Source organism: Nycticebus coucang, chromosome 14, assembly GCF_027406575.1.
Source record: "Nycticebus coucang isolate mNycCou1 chromosome 14, mNycCou1.pri, whole genome shotgun sequence".
In the NCBI taxonomy this organism is placed as follows: domain Eukaryota; kingdom Metazoa; phylum Chordata; class Mammalia; order Primates; family Lorisidae; genus Nycticebus; species Nycticebus coucang.
This window is the reverse complement of record NC_069793.1, coordinates 77,444,953-77,467,341: the sequence shown is the minus strand read 5'-3', so window position 1 is coordinate 77,467,341 and position 22,389 is coordinate 77,444,953.

The following is a 22,389-nucleotide window of genomic DNA, read 5'->3' as shown; positions in this document are numbered from 1 at the left end:
TTGGTTGTAGTTGTCCTTGGCTGGATTCGAACCCACCTGCTCTGGTGTATGTGGTTGGTGCCCTAGCTGCTGAACTACAGGCACTGACTCTATTTCATTATTTTTTCAATAGTCAAGAACATCTCTGACTGCCCATTAGAGCTGATCTGTCACACTCTTTTGATCATCACAGCCCCAAAGTTAACATGTGAGTTAGCCTATCCTAATTCAAGGTCCCACTTGAGATCAAAAATTGTTCTGAAATCTCCTTTACCACTTTCACAGATCTCGTAAATATCTAGGAACCTGGCATTTATGAGTAAGTCTTAAGGAGAAAATATTTGCTAAGCCAGGTAAATTTATTCTTAACCCAGTCAAAATTATCTCTAAATCTAACTAGGTAATACATAGATTAATGAGAGTTCAGAATCCATTTGTTCTTATGATCTTGATTTTCAACTTAGAACTAGAAAATTTACTCATTAAAAACATACCTTGAGATAGAATCACTATGGATTTATTTTTGGGTAGCGTGTAGGTTTTTTTTATTATTATTTTTCTGTAGGTTCTTTTTAAAAATATAAGTTTGTGGAACTTTTAGTCACATTGTTTACTTCAAGAAAAGTCACTGTCCATAATGATTTCAATAAGAAACATCAACATTAAAGGTGTTAACTATATATCCCTAATCACATTCTCTTAATGGGGCACTCATAGTAAAACCTACCCAGCAGGATGAGATGTTGAAGTGGAGTTAAATATAATTGAAATCCAGGACTTTTACAATTCATCTTCTTTTAGAAGTCTGAATCTTCAAAGTGTTTTGGTATCATTAATTTTGATGAATAGAGCCATAGCCTGCCTGGAACAAAATGTTTTCTGTTCATTATCATGTCCTCATATCAGAGCTACTAACTTGGTGTCCTGAAGACTTACTCTAAATGTTCTTTTTTAAAAGAAGCTATTATTGCCAGAGTTACCCCTTATTGTTGATTAGGAACACTGAGTACTTCCAAATGTTTACAAAGTTAGAGTCACACTCCTCCATAGCACACCTGAGTTCACAAAGTAGTTACAAGTCTAAGTCTCCAGGTGAGATACCTGAGTCTAGTGGTGAAAAGGGGAAGATTTTCAGCACAACCTTATAGATATTGCCATCTTTAAGAGCAGGAAAACACGCCTGTAATCCTAGCACTCTGGGAGGCTGAAGTGGGTGGATTGCTTGAACTCTTGAGTTCAAGACCAGCCTGAGCAAGAGCAAGACCCTCATCTCTAAAACATAGTCAGGCATTGTGGTGGCTGCCTGTAGTCCCAGCTCCTTGGGAGGCTGAGGCAAGTGAATCGTTTGAGTCCAGGAGTTGGAGGTTGCTGTGACACCACAGCACTCTACCTGGGGCAAAAAGTGAGACTCTGTCTCAGAAAAAAAAAAAAAAAAAAGAGTAGGACAACAGACATCATCAGTTTTTGTCAGTTCAAAATTCAAATCCTATCACTTCCTAGTTTGACTGACCTTGAGGAGCATTTATGAGTGCCAGTTTTTCTTTCAGTATAAATGGAGTCTACAAATGGTACTTATTCATAAGATTGTTGTGAGAAAATGAGGAAACAAATATAAAAGGGGCTTAGCATATGAATTCTCTCCCAGAGATTGTGTAATATAAAGGAGCTTTTGAAAAATGTCAGTCTCTTTATATCTTGGGGTGTTTATTATTACAGAATCACTAGCCTGAGGGAAACCAGATTTATGTTAGTAAAGGGACCCCAATTTTCTCTGTCTCATTTGCACCAAACTGGATCTGCACTATACACTTTATGCAAAGCAGTCAACTGTTTCGATTAAAGAAAAGCTAAGGCTTCCTTTTCTAGGAGTGTATGATTGTTACTCTTTACTTTGGTCAGGAAAGTTAAAGGAGAGATTTGCAAACATTTATTTCATTCTTACTATGTAAAAGGCAAGAGTGAAAACATTATGATGCAGTAGTGACAAGTATGGACCCTGGTACCAGATTGTAGGCTCTGCCTCTTATATGTCTTAACTGTTGGATCCATGGGGACATCAGTTTCCTCATCTTAAAACTGGAGTTACAATAGTGCCTGTTGAGGAGTAAATGAGGCAATCTTTTTAAAGTTCTTTTAATAGAGTACATGACACACAATAAGTGTTATGTGTTTGATAAATTCATTTTTATTATGTTTGTGCCTACTTTTTATAGATCTTGTTTTTTCCCCCACTGGGTTACAAATCCCCTAAGAAATGAATGCACCTTGGAAAGGGAAGGAAAAATTCACACTCCCCTCTATGTTAGTATCCCTACACCTGCTCAGTGTTAGATTGTGTCTTATATTTACTTTACACACATTTAATTCCCACCTTTTGATGTACATGTTATCATCTTCTTTTTACAGACAACAAAGCTAAAGCCCAGAGGGGATAGTGAATTGCCTACATTGTACAGTTGGAGACAGAATTCAAATGTTGTCTAATGCCAAACCCCGTAAGCATATGCCTTAATAGTTATAAAGATACAGAGGGAGAGAATCCAGTGTTGTTTTTGTATGGCCACATTCTGCTACTGTTATTATCTCTTACCAGCTGTCCTAAAGTGTTTAGTGTATTTTTCTCTAATAATAAAAGGACATCTATTCAATATTGTGCCTATGGATCATGGATAAAAGAGTACTCACTCTACCTGCCCAAAGCAAATACAAATCTATGTCATAAAGAAAGAAAAGAATAATTAATAATTATATTTTCAGGGGAGAGGGAGAAAAAGTAGAGAGATGAGAGAGAGATAGACGAGGGAGGGAAGAGAAGCTAGTTTGCTGCCTTGCAAATTTAATTTACAAGACTGGTGGACGCAGACATGGAGGAAGCATCACAAGGACCATAGAATTAGCTTCTGCCTGCAGGAAAGGAAAGGTCAGCAGACAAACATCACAGGATACCAGGAAGCACCAATGTGAACAAATTAAGGTACAGTCAACCACAGTAGTCATCCATAGGACAGATGACTCTCAAGCCAGGTATTAATAAACTAAGGAGCAAGAGTGAGGAAAAGACTGGAGCCCATTGTCATTGTTGGTGACCCTTAGGTAAGGCTGACAAACCAGTGGCTTTTGAAAAATGCTATTCTGGCCCAGGCATGGTGGCTCACACCTGTAATCCTAGCACTCTGGGAGGCTGGGGAAGGTGGATTTCCTCAGCTGAGGACTTTGAGACCAGCCTGGGCAAAGTGAGACCTCAACTCTACTAAAAATAAAAAAACTAGCCTGGTATTATGTGGCATGGGCCTATAGTCCTAGCTACTTGGGAGGCTGAGGCAAGAGGATCACCTGAGCCAAAAGTTTGTGTTTGCTGAGGCTATGACACCACAGCACTCGGGTGACTGAGAAACTCTGTCTCAAAAAAAAAAAAAAAAAAGGAAAAAGTCTATTTAGAGTACTTATGAGAGATTGTTCCATGAGAAATGGGATGTGGGGGAGGAGACAAGATGGCTGACTGAAGCCAGCTTTCCATAGAGACTCCCGTTCAGAAGGAGAGTTAAAGGACAAAAATTCAGCAAGTAACCTGGTGGATTTGACCTGCACTAAGAGAGAAGGTTGTACAACGCACGTCAACCCCGCTGAGGTGAGCTGCGACCACAAGGATACAAACAAAAGGTACAAAATCCATCACCAAGTGGACGGGAGTCCCCTCCCCCATGAGAATGGCTCAGAGTGCCCCACAAACAACTGAGCAGAGTTCAAAGGTCCTCCCACTACACTCCACGGGAGAGACCCTCTAAAAACTGGACCTACCTCCCCTACTAGGATGCATGGCGTCCTCCTGCCAGGCATAAAACTGCATAAACTGTATATAGTCTCTACCTGGAGTTCTGAGCTCCCAGCGCTCCCCTTCGCTCACACTGGGGTCTGGAGGCCAGTCCCAGTTGGTCGGCAGAGAGGGGACTGCACCGGAGTGGCAGTTCCCTGAGGCACAGTGCGACAGCCATCTTTTGGTGACAATATGGCCAGGCATAAAACTGTATAAAGCTGTGTGTGTTCTCTGCCCACAACCCCAGGCTTCCAGCGCTCCCCACGCTCCCCTCTGCTCTCGCTCCAGGGTCTGGAGGCCTGTCCCCCAGGGGTCCGGACTCTCGGGCGATTGCTCGAGGGGTGTGGACAGTACACCAACCGGCTGCAGCCGGTCGGTGCAGACTCTGGGATACGGGAGCGGAGAAAGGACGGTTGGCCAGAGGGGAGCTACACTGGAGCGACAGTTGCCTGAGCCATAGGGCAGCAGCCCTCTTTTGCTAGCAATATGGCTCACTACAGAATATTCTGAAGCCACACCCCCTGTCTCCCTGGGCAAACAGAGACTCTGAGTTTGCCTGAGGCAACTCCAACTTGCAAACCAGGGAAACTCCCAGGGCGGAGCTGACCCAGAGGTCTGCTTTACTAAACCTAAGACGCACCTGGCCCTCAGGGGATCATCAGCCTATAGACAATACAAGAGCAAAGACAAGCTGATTTGGAACTCAATTCAGCTTCTCTTCTGCAGGGGAAACGCAGAGTTGTTCTGTTCTGTTCTGTCAGTAACATTAATCAGGGGCGAGACTGGACCTGAGTGAAAACCCCTCAACCTTCAGTTAGCACCCGAGGTTGTCAGGCCTCACCTCCTCCTGCTGGAGAGAGGCAGAGCACAGCGGCCTGGCAGACTTCCTTGTGATTCAGGCAGGTACAAACTCCTGGAGTACTGATTCACAACAGGCAACTGGGTCAGCCAACTGCAGGGCTATCAGTGACTGGGTGTGAAGTGGTGCAAGGTGGGGAAGGAGGCAGCAACCTTCCCAGACTGATTTATAGGCTGGGTGGCTTCTCCTGACTCCACGCAGCACTGGAGCAAGCCACACCAGAGTAGTCACCAGACCCCTGTGATGCAGTTCCCAGAGACCTCTTAAACTCTCTCACCCGAGACAGGTGCAGAATGAGACAATTGATTTGGACATTTTTAAACTGAACCAATCACCTGAGGACAAATCAGGTGGTGCCCTGGTGCACAGTGGTAGGAAGGTTTGATTTTTCTTTTCCAATTGTTTGCCGGTGGGGGGCGGGGTGACTTAATTGCTGATATTTCTCCACAGCTGAGACTTCAATCCAAAGTATCTGTTTCACTAGGGTGGAACAGAAACCAGCTGAAAACAAGACAGAACCATTTAGCCCCACCACACCAGACAGGGCCCCAGTTTCTCAGGCCACAACACTGTACAGGCCCTCGACAAAGCCCCAGGGGAAAAAATCAGAGGGAGTAAAACAACAATGGGGAGAAATCAGCGGAAAAACTCTGGTAACATGAATAACCAGAATAGATCAACTCCCCCCCCCCCCAAGGAAAGATATGGCAGATGCAACTGAAGATCCCATTCATAAACAACTGGCTGAGATGTCAGAAATCGAATTCAGAATTTGGATTGCAGACAAGATGAACAAAGTGGAATTAGGAATTCGAGGAGAAATTCAAAAGTTGTCTCAAGAATTTAACGAATTTAAACACAAAACCACCAAAGACTTAGACACACTGAAGCAGGAATTTGCAGCCCTCAAAGATATGAAAAATACAGTAGAATCCCTCAGTAACAGAATGGAGCAAGCAGAAGAAAGGATCTCTGACATCGAAGATAAAGCCTTTGAACGCTCCCAAACTCTCAAAGAGGAAGAGAAATGGAGAGCAAAACCGCATCACTCTCTCAGAGAGCTCTGGGATAATTCGAAGAAGGCGAATATCCAAATCATAGGAGTTCGAGAAACAGATGAAGTGGCCTCGCTGGGCACAGAGGCCCTTCTACATGAAATTATGAAAGAGAATTTTCCAGACATGCCTAGAGATTCTGAAATTCAGATAGCGGACAGCTTCAGAACCCCAGCACGACTCAACCCCAATAAGACATCCCTAAGGCATATCATAATTAACTTCACTAAAGTTAATATGAAGGAGAAAATCCTCAAAGCTGCCAGGAGAAAGAAAACCATTACCTTCAAAGGCAAGAATATTAGAATGACTACAGATCTCTCTGCTGAAACTTTTCAAGCCAGAAGAGGGTGGTCATCAACTTTTAATCTCCTAAAGCAAAATAACTTTCAACCCCAGATCTTGTATCCAGCTAAACTGAGTTTCATTTATGATGGAGAAATTAAATACTTCAATGACATTCATATGTTGAAGAAATTTGCCATAACCAAACCAGCTCTTCAGGATATTCTCAGACCTATCCTCCATAATGACCAACCCAATCCTATACCACAAAAGTAAACTCACTCAGAAACTTCGGATCAAACTCCAATTTCCACACTGGTGAAAGGATTAAAAATGGCCACTGGACCTTTGAAAAACTCAATACCCAAAACTTCACCAGACTTATCAATATTCTCCATTAATGTGAACGGCTTAAACTGTCCTCTAAAGAGGCATAAGTTAGCTGACTGGATACAAAAACTCAGGCCAGATATCTGTTGCATACAAGAGTCACATCTTAACCTAAAAGACAAATACAGACTCAGGGTGAAAGGATGGTCGTCCATATTTCAGGCTAATGGTAATCAGAAAAAAGCAGGTGTTGCAATTTTATTTGCAGATACAATAGGCTTTAAACCAACAAAAGTAAGGAAGGACAAGAATGATCACTTCATATTTGTTAAGGGTAATACTCACTATGATAAATTCTCAATTATTAATATCTATGCACCCAACCAGAATGCACCTCAATTTATAAGAGAAACTCTAACAGACATGAGCAATTTTATTTCCTCCAGCTCCATAAACATCGGAGATTTCAACACTCCTTTGGCAGCGTTGGATCGATCCTCCAACAAGAAGCTGAGCAAAGAAATCTTAGACTTAAACCTAACCATCCAACATTTGGATTTAGCAGACATCTACAGAACATTTCATCCCAACAAAACTGAATACACATACTTCTCATCAGTCCATGGAACTTACTCCAAAATTGATCACATCTTAGGTCACAAGTCTAATCTCAGTAAATTTGAAGGAATAGAAATTATTCCATGCATCTTCTCGGACCACCATGGAATAAAACTTGAGCTGAGTAACAACAGGAATCTGTATACTCATACAAAAACATGGAAGTTAAATAACCTTATGCTGAATGATAGCTGGGTCAGAGATGAGATTAAGAAAGAAATCGCCAATTTTTTGGAACAAAACAACAATGAAGACACGAACTATCAGAACCTCTGGGACACCGCAAAGGCAGTTCTAAGAGGGAAATTTATAGCACTGCAAGCCTTCCTCAAGAGAACGGAAAGAGAGGAAGTTAACAACTTAATGGGACATCTCAAGCAACTGGAAAAGGAAGAATATTCCAACCCCAAACCCAGTAGAAGAAAAGAAATAACCAAAATTAGAGCAGAATTAAATGAAATTGAAAACAAAAGAATAATACAACAGATCAATAAATCAAAAAGCTGGTTTTTTGAAAAGGTCAATAAACTAGATAAACCTTTGGCCAACCTAATCAGAAAAAAAAGTGTAAAATCTCTAATCTCATCAATCAGAAACAACAAAGATGAAATAACAACAGACTCCTCAGAAATCAAAAAAATCCTTCATGAATATTACAAGAAACTTTATTCTCAGAAATTTGAAAATCTGAAGGAAATTGACCAATACTTGGAAGCACATCACCTTCCAAGACTTAGCCAGAATCAAGTGGAAATGTTGAACAGGCCCATATCAAGTTCGGAAATAGCATCAACCATACAAAACCTCCCTAAAAAGAAAAGCCTGGGACCAGATGGTTTCACGTCTGAATTCTACCAAACCTTTAAAGAGGAATTAGTACCTATATTACTCAACCTGTTCCAAAAGGTAGAGAAAGAAGGAAGACTACCCAACACATTCTATGAAGCAAACATCACCCTGATCCCCAAACCAGGAAAAGACCCAACAAGAAAAGAAAATTATAGACTGATATCACTAATGAATGTAGATGCAAAAATATTCAACAAGATCCTAACAAACAGAATCCAGCAACATATCAAACAAATTATACATCATGACCAAGTCGGTTTTATCCCAGGATCTCAAGGCTGGTTCAATATACATAAATCTATAAATGTAATACAGCACATAAACAAATTAAAAAACAAAGACCATATGATTCTCTCAATTGATGCAGAAAAAGCTTTTGATAATATCCAGCATCCCTTCATGATCAGAACTCTTAAGAAAATCGGTATAGAAGGGACATTTCTTAAACTGATAGAGACCATCTACAGCAAACCCACAGCCAATGTCATATTGAATGGAGTTAAATTGGAATCATTTCCACTCAGATCAGGAACCAGACAAGGCTGCCTATTGTCTCCATTGCTTTTTAACATTGTAATGGAAGTTTTAGCCACTGCAATTAGGGAAGAAAAGGAGATCAAGGATCTCCATATAGGGTCAGAAGAGATCAAACTTTCGCTCTTTGCAGATGATATGATAATATATCTGGAAAACACCAGGGACTGTACTACAACACTCTTAAAAGTGATCAAGGAATACAGCAGCGTCTCAGGTTACAAAATCAACATTCATAAATCGGTAGCCTTTATATATACCAACAACAGTGAAATTGAAAAAACAGTTAAGGACTATCCCATTCACAGTAGTGCCAAAGAAGATGAAATATTTGGGAATTTATCTAACAAAGGATGTGAAAGATCTATATAAAGAGAACTATGAAACTCTAAGAAAAGAAATAGCTGAAAATATTAACAAATGAAAAAACATACCATGGTCACGGCTGGGAAGAATCAATATTGTTAAAATGTCTATACTACCCAAAGCAATATATAATTTCAATGCAATCCCTATTAAAGCTCCACTGTCATACTTTGAAGATCTGGAAAAAACAATACTTCGTTTTATATGGAATCAGAAAAAACCTCGAATAGCCAAGACATTACTCAGAAATAAAAACAAAGCAGGAGGAATTACGCTACCAGACCTCAGACTATACTACAAATCAATAGTGATCAAAACAGCATGGTATTGGCACAAAAACAGAGAGGTAGATGTCTGGAATAGAATAGAGAATCAAGAGATGAATCTAGGTACTTACCGTTATTTAATCTTTGACAAGCCAATTAAAAACATTCAGTGGGGAAAAGATTCCCTATTTAACAAATGGTGCTGGGTGAACTGGCTGGCAACCTGTAGAAGACTAACCCACACCTTTCACCATTAACTAAGATAGACTCTCACTGGATCAAAGATTTAAACTTAAGACATGAAACTATAAAAATACTAGAGGAGAGTGCAGGGAAAACCCTTGAAGAAATTCGGCTGGGCGAGTATTTTATGAGGAGGACCCCCCGGGCAATTGAAGCAGCTTCAAAAATACACTACTGGGACTTGATTAAACTAAAAAGCTTCTGCACAGCCAAGAACACAGTAAGTAAAGCAAGCAAACAGCCCTCAGAATGGGAGAAGATATTTGCAGGTTATGTCTCCGACAAAGGTTTAATAACCAGAATCCACGGCAAACTCAAACACATTAGCAAGAATAGAACAAGGGATCCCATCACAGGCTGGGCAAGGGATTTGAAGAGAAACTTCTCTGAAGAAGACAGGCGCATGGCCTTCAGACATATGAAAAAATGCTCATCATCTTTAATCATCAGAGAAATGCAAATCAAAACTACTTTGAGATACCATCTAACTCCAGTGAGACTAGCCTATATCACAAAATCCCAAGACCAGAGATGTTGGTGCGGATGTGGAGAAAAGGGAACACTTTTGCACTGCTGGTGGGAATGCAAATTAATACATTCCTTTTGGAAAGAGATATGGAGAACACTTAGAGATCTAAAAATAGATCTGCCATTCAATCCTGTAATCCCTCTACTGGGCATATACCCAGAAGACCAAAAATCACATCATAACAAAGATATTTGTACCAGAATGTTTATTGCAGCCGAATTCATAATTGCTAAGTCATGGAAGAAGCCCAGGTGCCCATCGATCCACGAATGGATTAATAAATTGTGGTATGTGTACACCAAGGAATATTATGCAGTCTTAAAGAAAGATGGAGACTTTACTTCTTTCATGTTTACATGGATGGAGCTGGAACATATTCTTCTTAGTAAAGTATCTCAAGAATGGAAGAGAAAGTACCCAATGTACTCAGCCCTACTATGAGACTAATTTAGGGTTTTCACATGAAAGCTATAACCCAGTTACAACTTAAGAATAGGGGGAGGGGGGAGGTTGGTAGAGGGAAGGGGATCGGTGGGATTACACCAGTGGTGCATCTTACAAGGGTATATGTGAAACTTGGTAAACAGTCTGTGAAGTTAGTGAATGATGCCCCATGATCATATCAATGTACACAGCTATGATTTAATAAAAAAAAAAAAGAAAAAAAAAAGAAATGGGATGTAATGAGAAAAAGAAGGAAGATGAAAATGACAGATCTGGAAAAGACAGGAGGAAAAGAAAAGTGGAAGAAGAGAATGAGGTTAGTGAAGAAGAATGTTATAGATATAGAAACAATCAAACCATCTAGCAGCTGTTTTAATTTAGCATCTACGACATGCAAAAGACTAAAACTATAATTATCTGAGGATACAACAGAATAATAATCGACAACACTACTTTTGAATGGTTACAAAGTGCCAGGTACTATAGTAATAGTCTACATACTGTTTTCTGTTTTAACAGCTTTCCAAGGTGAGGATCCCAGGCTTGAGAGGTTAATTTCAGTCAGTGGAAATCAGTGATTACTAAACAAGGTTAATAAAATGCACTTTTCTTCTCCTCCCTTCTCATTTTTCCTTCCATTTTTATAGAATTTTTAAAAATGCATGTACATTTATTGTTAATTATAAAAAGGATACACATTTATTATGGAAAAGTTGGAAAATACTGTTAACAAAGTTAAAAAGCAATATGATTCTTCAAATCTATGCTATGTTAAGGGAGTACAAGAAAGAACATCCTAAAATTGATAAAGCATCTGTGAAAAACCCTGTTCTGGTACTTTCATCAACATTGAGTATGAGCTATTAAAAGTAGCCATTTGATTAAAGGGAAGAGAAGCTCCTTGCTACTTTAGTCTGCATCTCTCTGATGCTACTGACATTTTATGATTTTTTCATGGAATCTATTTCATGTGTCATGCATTGACATCAACTTTCCATTTTCTTTGGAATGTCTGTTTCTAACTGATTTGCAAATTATAGTAAGAACATTAACTTTGTCTACTCTTCTTAGCGAGTGTTTTTCCTACTTTCTCTTGTTTTGTTTATAGACATTTTAACATAAAGAAGGTTCTTGTGCTTACATCATCAAATGTACTGAATTTTGTATTTTCCTCTTTTGCTTTCTTTTCTTTGAAGAGGCTTTCTCTACCCCAAGATTGGCTGTATTATCTTTTAATGAGCTGGGTTTTGAAGGAGGCAAGGGACATGGACTGATCCAGGAAGGAGGGAAGAGATTTGGGTATTCAAGGCAGATTCAATGATGGGGCTGATTCAGCCAAAAGTAGGAATGAGGCCCAGAGATTGGCAAATAGAAAATGGATTGCATCAGTCTATACATGGCAGACAGAGAGGAAAATAGATAGGCTAGGGGCTGTGAAAGCTGGACTGTGGAGTGTGATATTGATTTGTTAAAAATTAAGAGTCATGCCAGCTTCTCCCAAAGGGGAATCCCAGGTGTAAAAAGGACACTATATGATAACAGGTTTGTTGGGAGTTGTACAAATGCAAGAAGCTGAAATTGCCAAGGCACTGTTGCTGCAATCCAAGCCCCAGGTGATGACATATTAAATTGGCAGAGCTGGTTGGAGCAGTGGAAAGGAAGAGACAAACATAAGAAATATTTCTTCAGGGAAAACAGCAAAAAAAAAAAAAAAACCACAAAACTGCAACAAGAAAAAAACAGGATTTTTAAACTATAGAAACCATAGAAAAGAGGGAGTTTAAATATTTCTGCTGTTTGGAGAGAGAGGTAAGGTTTCTGTGTTTTAATAACAGAAGCAGGGAGATGTAGAAGACTGAATTGATTTCAGAAGGTGTGAAATGGAGAAACTTAAACTTGTTGCTCTAATTTTTGGGCTTTGGTGGAACATCCATAACTTTCTACACTTAGGCTAAGAGGAGAAAGGATAACTCATTGGTTCAATGAAGGAAATGAGATCAAGCAGAAAACTGAAGGATTTGATTCTTCCTTACCCAACATGTGACTCTGAGCAAGGCCTGTGCTTAAAGAAAGACAAAGCAGCTTTCTATTTCCTTAGGGATGTTTGGGAACTGACTAATTAATGAGTATGAAGCCTAAAAGGTATAATTTTGAGACAGAATGACTTCTGTGTTGGTGTCAGTACTTGGAGTGAAACCCTGTGAGGAGGATTGACAGATAAAATATACTGCTACATTTGAATTTCAGATATACAATGAAACAATTTCTGGTAATAAATATGACCCAAAAGTTGTACTGTACATATTTATACAAAAAAATTATTAATTGTTTATTTAAAATTCAAATTTAATTTGTTGTCCTGTATTTTTATTTGCTAAATCTGGCAACTCTGCCTATAAAAGGAGATTCCAGAAATCTCCAAGAGTACGGCAGTTTGTTCTAGCGGTTGGTGGCAGTTGGGAAATGGAAACTACAACAGTAAATTTCAACTTCCCAGTAGGAGAAGATGCAAGTGAAGCCAGAGGAAGAGATGACAAACACAGCTCAGATTCATTCTTGCATTGTGCTGAGTACTTTGGGGGCTTCATTCAAGTAGCTTACAATGAATTTTAAATTAATTCCTACAGTCAGTCATTCCACAAGCATGTATTGTGAACATACTATGTCCTGTGTTCAGCCCTTGGCATTAAATTCTTAGATGAAAAAGTGTTGCAGCTCATAAAAAGAGGAGACCAATTCAAACGGAATCTATTGGGGCACTGAAAGTGTGGCTTCTACGAGCAACAGGGGGAGGTAGGAAGAAATTTTTCCTCTGTGTTCATGGCCTTGCCTGGCTTTGAGAAGCAGCCATAATACAAAGGAAGTAGCGATCAACTGGTCATACATTAATTAAAGAATGGAGGCTTTTAGCTAAGCCTTACTCTAAAGCTCCTTGCATTACGCAAGACTGCTACTGGAAGAAAGATTTCATGAAACATGCCAATTATTTGCAGTGATACGAAGATGAAAAAGTCTGCTCTCACTACAAGCATATCTTCTGAGAGGAAAGTGCTGGAGCAAGAGCATTCTTCCTCCAGACCCCCTTTCTACTTCAAGTTCCTGGATTCCTTATAAAAGAGATTTCTTATGTCAGAGCGTTGAGAGCACAGGTGAGTTTTCCTGATCCTGGTGAGAGATGGTAAAAGATTCCTTGCTTAACAGACCTGGGAAAGCTGATCTAGAACTTTATGGTGTCAGACCTCTTCTTTATGTCCCCTTCTACCCTGAAATGTCAATGGCCTGGCATCTGATACAAGCATGGCCACGAAGTCTTGAGACATCTGCAGCCTATCTGACGGGAAACCTGACACCTCGCTTTATAGAACCATATCTACTTTCTTAGGGCAAGACTGTTACAGAACTAGAGATAAAAGGACTCACCAGGGTTTTTAGGAGTACATCATGATTTACAAAGGGCTGTAATCTACATCATCTCTTTTGTTACTCAGAAGAATCATTGGAATTATTTTCAGATGGAAAATTCAAATCTCAAAGATGACATGTATAGGTAATTAGTCCAAGTACACATTGCCTAAAAGTGTTAGGGTCAGAACTGGAAGTCTAGGTTCTTTTAGTCATAAATCTCATGCTGACCGCACATCACAGGTGCTTATCTTCTAGGCAATTCCTTTCACACATATCAATAAAACCCTGCTTCTTGAGACCACCTGGGAATCCTTAAATATGAGAACTTATTGTCAAAGGATTTGACCTCTACCATTCTTTCATAATAAAAACTACTATTTATTGAGCACATTCTGTGTACTATGCATCATTGTGTTAAGTAGTTAATGCTACCCATCTATTCAATAGATGGCTGTAGAGTCAGACAATTATCTATTTAAACCATCCATTTAATCTTCACTACAATTGTATGTGTATATAGTTGTGTGTGTGTGTGTGCAGTATGTGTGTATGACTTGCTCAATCTCACATACTGTAATAATAATTGATTGTGCCAGCATTCTAACCCAGGATTGCCTGACTCTAAAGTCACTATTATAAACTGGACGTGGTGGCTCAAGCCTGTAATCCCAGCAATTGGGAGGCCCAGGCAGATGGATTGCCTGAGCTCACGGGTTTAAGACCAGCCTGAGTGGGAGCAAGACCCTGTTTCTAAAAAATAGCTGGGCATTGTGGCAGGCACCTGTAGTCCCAGCTACTCAGTAGGCTGAGAGAAGACAATCGCTTGAGCCCAAGAGTTTGAGGTTGCTGTGAGCTAAGATGCCATGGCACTCTACCAAGGGTAACCAAATGAGACTCTGTCTCAAAAAAAAAAAAGAAAGAAAGAAAAAGTCGCTATTATAGACCATAATTTTCCTCTTTCTAGATTATTGTTTTTACCCTTGAAATGCACAAAGTGACATTCAAACATGGTTTCATAGGCCAGGTACAATGGCTCAGGCCCTTTGGGAGGCTAAGATTGGAGGAACATTTGAGCCCATGAGTTTGAGACCAGTCTGGGCAACATAGCGAGGCCCCCCTCTCCTCTCAAAATTAAAAAATTAGTTGGGTGTGGTATATACCTATAGCCCCAGCTACTCAGGAATCTGAAATGGGAGGTGGAGCCTAGGAGTTTGAAGACGAAGTAAGCTATGACCACACCACTTCACTCCTGCCTGGGCAACAGAGGGAGAGCTCATCTCCAAGGAAAAAAAAAAAAAAGAGCTTCATTTTTAAATTTTCAAATGCATTTACTTATTTTTGCTGTCACAAACACAAAAGAATATTAAACTATGATCTTCAAAAGGACTTTCAAATTTACACTTCACTAGTTGACCAAGAACAATCATTTGCACGAGCATTTTTAGGATCATGCTTATATTTCTGCTATAGGTCAAAATATGTCTATTTAAACTGAGGCCCCTGGGAGGCGCCCGTACTCAGTGGGTAGGGCGCTGGCCACATACACGAAAGCTGGCGGGTTTGAACCTGGCCTGGAACAGCTAAAACGACAACTACAACAACAGACAAAAAAATTGCTGGGCATTGTGGCGGGCGCCTGTAGTCCCAGCTACTTGGAAGGCCTAGGCAAGAGAATGACTTAAGCCCAAGAGTTTGAGGTTGCTGTGTGCTGTGATACCATGATACTCTACCCAGGGCGACATCTTGAGACTCTGTCTCAAAATAAATAAATTAATTAATTAATTAATTATAAAACTTAAAAAAAAATAATAAATACATAAGCTAAGGCCCCTGAAGCTTAACTATTGATTTATTCGGGCTTTAAACATGTTGTTTGCTAAAAAGAACAGGAGACCTGCTCATTCTCAACAATGTTACAGTCTCTCTAGTGCCCAACATTAAGAAAGAATCTACCACGGTTTCCCAATCAGATGTGAATGGCTTGGTTTTTTGAACTTTGGATACAATTTGCAGGGTTGACATCTCAAGGAAGGGCCAAGTTTTGTGGTTTTTTTTTTTTTTTTTTAGAGACAGAGTCTCACTTTGTTGCCCTCAGTAGAGAGCTGTTGCGTCACAGCTCACAGCAACCGCCAACTCCTGGGCTTAAGCGATTCTCTTGCCTCAGCCTCCTGAGTAGCTGGGACTACAGGCACCCACCACAATGCCCGGCTATTTTTGTTGTTGTTGTTGTTGTTGCAGTTTGGCCAGGGCCAGGTTTGAACTCACCACCCTCGGTATATGGGGCTGGCGCCCTACTCACTGAGCCACAGGCGCCACCCTCAAGTTTTATTTATATCCTCTCACCTTCCCATGAAGACATTGTGTTGATTTACCTGAAGTTTTAAGGTGAAGAAGGAAGGAACAATGAAGAGAGGAGGACTAAGGCAGGGATGGGGGCTGATGCAGCTTCTCACCAGGAAGATCAGAGCAGAGCCCCTGTCTCTGCCCGCTGATCTGATTAACCAATATTTACTGAGGACCTGCGATGATTCTACATGCCTGCTGTTCAGGGACTCCAACCACACCCTTCTAGCACAGACAAGTTAATAGACTCTTTCAGTTTCTCCTTCCTATACAAAATGCCTGTAGAGAACAGAGGGTTGGTGTTCCTTAGCTATTGGTTTTTTCCTTTTTTAAAACTCATCTATGGGCGGCGCCTGTGGCTCAGTGAGTAGGGCGCCAGCCCCATATGCCGAGGGTGGCGGGTTCAAACCCAGCCCCGGCCAAACTGCAACCAAAAAATAGCCGGGCGTTGTGGCCGGCGCCTGTAGTCCCAGCTGCTCGGGAGCCTGAGGCAAGAGAATCGCGTAAGCCCAGGAGTTGGAGGTTGCTGTGAGCCGTGTGACGCCACGGCACTCTACCGAGGGCGGTACAGTGAGACTCTGTCTCTACAAAAAAAAAAAAAAAAACTCATCTATGGGCTTTTACTATTTTCCCGGTGATATGCTAAGTATTTGTATGTTCAAATCTAAAATTCTGTTTCCTTGCCTGTAAAATAGAGGAAGCTATCTCATGTGGTTATATGAAATGAGAGGATGACAATAAAAGCTACAGTATTAGTTGAGAGGAAGTCTTGTGCCAAGGTACCCTGGTAGGCATGGTAATTATTTCATTTAATCCTTTAAAAAAATAAGGTGGGGACTCTTGTTAGCCACATTTTATAGATAAGCGTATAGAGCTTCAAATTGGTTAAGTCAATTGCCCAAGCCCACAAGGAAAATAAATGACAGAACTTGAACTCTAATCTAAGTTGGTCAGAGATTGAAGCTATATACTCAACAACTGGGATCCATGGTGTCTTCATAACAAAAGCATAAAAGCAATGGCTGCTGTCTGTTGTTTGTTTTAAATACATTTTGTAATACTATAGATAAACAGTTTTGAAAACAAAAATTTTAAATGTTCTATGAAACAACATTGGACAGATTCATTCTTGACCAAACACATAGAAAAGCAGGGCCACCTCATGGGGACTTGGAATCTGAAGTGAATACACATTTCCACAGCATGCTCCCTCTTTGCTTTCATTGATTCTTGGTTTGTTTGTTTGTTTGTTTGTTTGTTCAATTTGTTTTTTTGGTTGAAAACAGGCCTTGGTGATTTTGAGGGGCAATCTTTTTTTGTTGTTTTTTTTTTTTGAGACAGAGTCTCACTTTGTTGCCCACAATGCCATTGCATCACAGCTCACAACGACCTCAAATTCTTGGGCTTAGGCGATTCTCTTGCCTCAACCTCCCTTGTAGCTGGGACGCTAGGCACCTGCCACAAGGCTGGGCTATTTTTAGAGATGGGGTCTTGCTCTGGGTCAGGCTGGTCTAGAACCTGTGAGCTCAGGCAATCTACCTGCCTCAGCCTCCCAGAGTGCTGGGATTATAGGCGTGAGCCACCACACCTGGCTTTTGGGAGCCATCTTAAAATTCACCAAAGCACAACATAGAGGGCAAACTGAAGGTGAGAAGGGCAAAGAGCGGAAAGGATATTTATTAAACTCCTCAATACTCCAGTCATCTGAAGTATGTTATTTAGTCATTGTGTTCAACTTCAATAAGATTTATTGAGTACCCACTGTGTGCCTGGAACTACGCTGATGATGATCTATCAAATTTGTACTGGAACGTTGCAAAATGAGGACTCAAAGCCTGGAAGAAAATTAAGTAATTCGCCCAAGATCATATAACTGGTTGTTGACAGAACCTAGTTTCATACTCAGTTTAGTCAGTTTTCAATCTGTGCTCTTCCCATTGCACCTCTTTTCTTTGTTCCGGTAATGTTGGGACAGGAATTACTGGAGAATCTAAGTTGATAACTCCAAACTTTAAGGTATGCATTGATAGACTTACCTCCGCACCCAGCCTGACCTCATTCTCTCACTAGTTGATTTGTGCTTTCACAAAATCTGGGAAATTAGGGATGACCAATAAAAGGATAGGTTTCTTATAGATTCAGGAAATTAAGTGTTGCTTTAAGCACTGTTCTGGAAAATTCCCAGTAACTTTAAAGAAATGCCTTTTAAGAGTTAAGTTTTCCAGATGCTGAAAGCTTTGCAAGTAAGTGCAGTGCTTGCACATCTCAGAGGCAAGTCACTAGAGCTGGTAGGGACATGCTTCATTGCCATGTGAACTTCATTGCCACAGAACCCTACAGGCAAAGGGACTGGAGGCCAACTCCTGCTCTAAGCAGGACAAATGCAGATAGAAACAAGCCGCATCTAGTAAAATGTTTCACTGGATAAACTGCGGGGTCAATCTCACACTTACTCTGTCAACTGTGTGGAGAGACAGGTATTTGTAGAATGTTTTGAACTACACTCTTGTGCACTGGAAAACCAAACACCTTCAAAGAAAACAGCTTGCTCTGCTCGACGCCTGTGGCTCAAACAGCTAAGGCTCCAGCCACATACACCTGAGCTGGCGGATTCAAATCCAACCTGGGCCCACCAAACAACAATGACGGCTGCAACCAAAAAATGGCCGGGCGTTGTGGCAGGCACCTGTAGTCCCAGCTACTTGGGAGGCAGAGGCAGGAGAATCGCTTGAGCCCAGGAGTTGGAGGTTGCCGTGAGCTGTGATGTCATAGCACTCTACCCAGGGTGACAGCTTGAGGCTCTGTCTCAAAAAAAAGAAAGAAAACAGCTTGCTCCTGGGGGCAGTGTTTACCATACCATCCTGTTTTTTCCTTCTTAAGTTGCTTGGCCTGATGAAGACACAGATCAAAGTAGTCTACCTTTTAGAAAAGATGGCAGGTTATAACATTTACATCTCATAACTATCTGGTTGCTTAAAGAAATCATCTAATTCAGTGGTTCTCAACCTTCCTAATGCCACAATGTATTTTCATTGTTAAAAAGGGGTTGCGAACTACAGGTTGAGAACTGCTGATACTGCTCACATCAATAAAGTTTTATAAGCATTTACGAGGCACCAGTCAGTGTGATAGTGGCTGATTGATACAGAGATGGATGCTTTCCCCATCAAGAAGCTCTTAGTCTAGTGAGGAAACATCACAGACGTGAGTGATAGTAAGTAAGAATACAACAAGATATTTTTCATAGCTGAAGTACTTTGAAAGCCGGCTGAAGGGGGCTGGTGCCAGAGGGCTGAGGTTATATTCCTGTTGCTTCTTAATGATAGAAAGTCTTCAGCTAGATACTCAATCCCGTCAATCATTAGTGTATCCCTCTGTTAATCAATGCTATTCCATAGGACCATTTTGAGATGCAGCACGGTACTAGGCTCGTATATCATCAAGGTGATCTGCCACAATTTGCATAATCTTTGATCTGTTATACATAGTATTGGAAAAAAATACACGTGCCTGGTAAAAGAAATCCAAACAAGCAAACAAAAAAAAAGAAATTCAAACAATACTGAAGAGTATAGAGTGGTCTCTCTACCACTCCTGATCCCTTAGTTTACCTCCTCAGGGGCAACCACTCTGTTTAATCCTTTGTATATTACTCCAGAGATATTTTAATATTTAATACATATATTACATATATACCTTTAGAATTTTTCTTAAAATATATGATCACAACTCACTGCAACTTCCAACTCCTGGTTCAAGTGATCCTTCTGCCTCAGTCTGCTGAGTAGGTGGAACTATAAGCACACACTGCCATACCCAGCTATTTTTTTAGTTTCGTAAATTTTTTGTAGAGAATGAACATCACTATGTTGCCCAGGTTGGTCTTGAACTCTTGCCCTGAAGTGATCCTCCCATCTTGGCTTCCCAAAGTGCTGGGATTATAAGTTTAAGATGCTAAACCTTCAATGATTTTTAAATGTCAATTCACTCCAAATTATTTATAGAGTCAATACAATTGCAACACAAATCCCAAGAGGATTTTGTTTTGTCTATGAGACTCTATAAGGTGATTCAAAAAAAATTTTTTTTGTTTCTAGTTTAAGGTTGCAGTGAGCTATGATTATGCCACTGCACTCTAGCCTGGGCAACAGAACAAAACCTTGCCTACAAACAATAAATAATAAAATAAAATAAAAAGTGTACAGTCTCTAGATAGAAAGATTGTGTTTGTTTTTGAGACAGAGTCTCACAATGTCTCCCTTGGTAGAGTGCCGTGGCATCACAGCTCACAGCAACCGCAAACCCGTGGCCTTAAGCGATTCTCTTGCCTCAGCCTCCCAAGTAGCTGGGACTACAAGCGCTTGCCACAACACCCCACCATTTTTTTTGTTGTAGTTGTCATTGTTGTTTAGTGGGGCTGGGCTGGGTTTGAACCCGTCAGCCCTGGTTGTATGTGGCTGGTGCCCAAACCACTGAGCTACAGGTGCTTAACCAAGATGATTAAAAAAAGTATAGGGATAAGTAAGGAACCAAAAACAACGAAAATATATTTGAAAAAGAACAAGGTAGAAGTAATTGCTCTATTGGATATTAAACTTATTATAAAGCTACAATAATTAAGTCAGCATTATAATGGTGTAAGGATAGAAATTATAAATAGAACAATGGAATAGAAAAAATCTAGAAATTAACTGCCGTTTGAACATCTGATTTATAACAAAGGTAACACTTCAGAATAGTAAGGAAAGGACAGTCTTTCTATAAATGATGCTGAGTCATTAGCTACTTATGTGCTACAAAAGGTAAGATGATAGAAAAACTCAACTTCAGGTATATTATTTTCCTAAAGATAGCAGATAGAATGATGTAACTTCTTCTGAGATAAAATAGGAGAGTATCTACCTTGAGATTAATGAAAAGTTCCTAAACATAACCCCCAAAAATACTATATAGGAAGAGACTGATACATGATTACATTAAGATGAAGACCTTCTATTCATTAACAGATAGCATTAAGAAAATGAAAAAGCAGGCCAGACACAATCCTCTGGGAGGATCACTTGAGGTCAGGAGTTCAAGACCAGCCTGAGCAAAAACAAAACCCTGTCTCTACAAAAAATAGAAAAAGTAGAGGGTATGGTGGCACGTGCCTGTAGTCCTAGCTACTAGAGAGGCTGAGGTAGGATAATCACTTGAGACTAGGAGTTTGAGGTTGCCATAAGCTATGATGATGCCATTGCACTTTAGCCAGGGCAACAGATTAATTATCTCTAAAAAAGGAAAAAAAAAAAAGAAAGAAAAGAAAAAGCTAACCGCAGAGTGGGAGAAGATAGATGCTGCAACACATATAATAATAATTTAAGGATTCATATCTGACATATAGAAAAAATAGCTACAAATCAATTAGAAAAAGCAAAAAAAATCCAATTTTATAAATGGGTAAAAGTCTGAGACAGACACTTTACAAGAAAAATATATGGCTAGTGGACATCAGTACTCAGGGAAATGTTAATTAAAACCACAATGAGGTACCACTACACAGCTACTGAAGAAGAGAGACAACCCCAACTGTTTGTGAAGATGTCAAGAAACAGCTCTCATACAATGCTGATGGGAACGTTCAGCCCCATTGGCTGTACTCTTGTTTTTGTTTGTTTTGTTTGTTTGTTTGTTTTGTTTTGTTTTTTGAGACAGAGTCTCAAGCTGTCACCCTGGGTAGAGTGCCTTTGTGTTACAGTTCACAGCAACCCCAAACTCTTGGGCTTAAGCAATTCTCTTGCCTCAGTCTCCCAAGTGGCTGAGACTACAGGCACCCGCCAGAACACCTGGCTATTTTTTGTTGTTGTTGTTGAAGTTGTCATTGTTGTTTTAGCTGTCCTGGGCTGGGTTCGAACCTGCCAGCTTCAGTGTATGTGGCTGGCACTCTACCCATTGAGCTATGGGCGCCATCCCATGGGCTGTACTCTTGTACTCACTGGTGTTAGCTAGGAAAGCTGAATATACACATACCCATATATGTGACCCAGCAATTCTACTCCTAGGAATATAGTCAATAAAAATGCATGCACATGTGCACCAAGATATAAATGAGCATGTTTATAGCAGCATTCAGCATTATTCATAAGAATAACAAACTAGAAAGAACCAATATCACCATAAACGGTAGAATGAATGAATAAATATTGGCACAGTTTTATAACAGAACACGATATTGAAAAACACACAACATTCGGGAGGCTGAGGCAGGAGAATCGCCTAAGCCCAGGAGTTGGAGTTTGCTGTGAGCTGTGTGACGCCACGGCACTCTACCGAGGGCAATAAAGTGAAACTCTGTCTCTACAAAAAAAAAAAAAAGAAGAAAAAGAAAAACACACAACATATTGAGCTAAAGAAGTAAGATATAAAAATATTACTATATGAATGATTCTATTCTTGAAGTTCAAAAACAAGCAAAAATTAAACTGTACTGT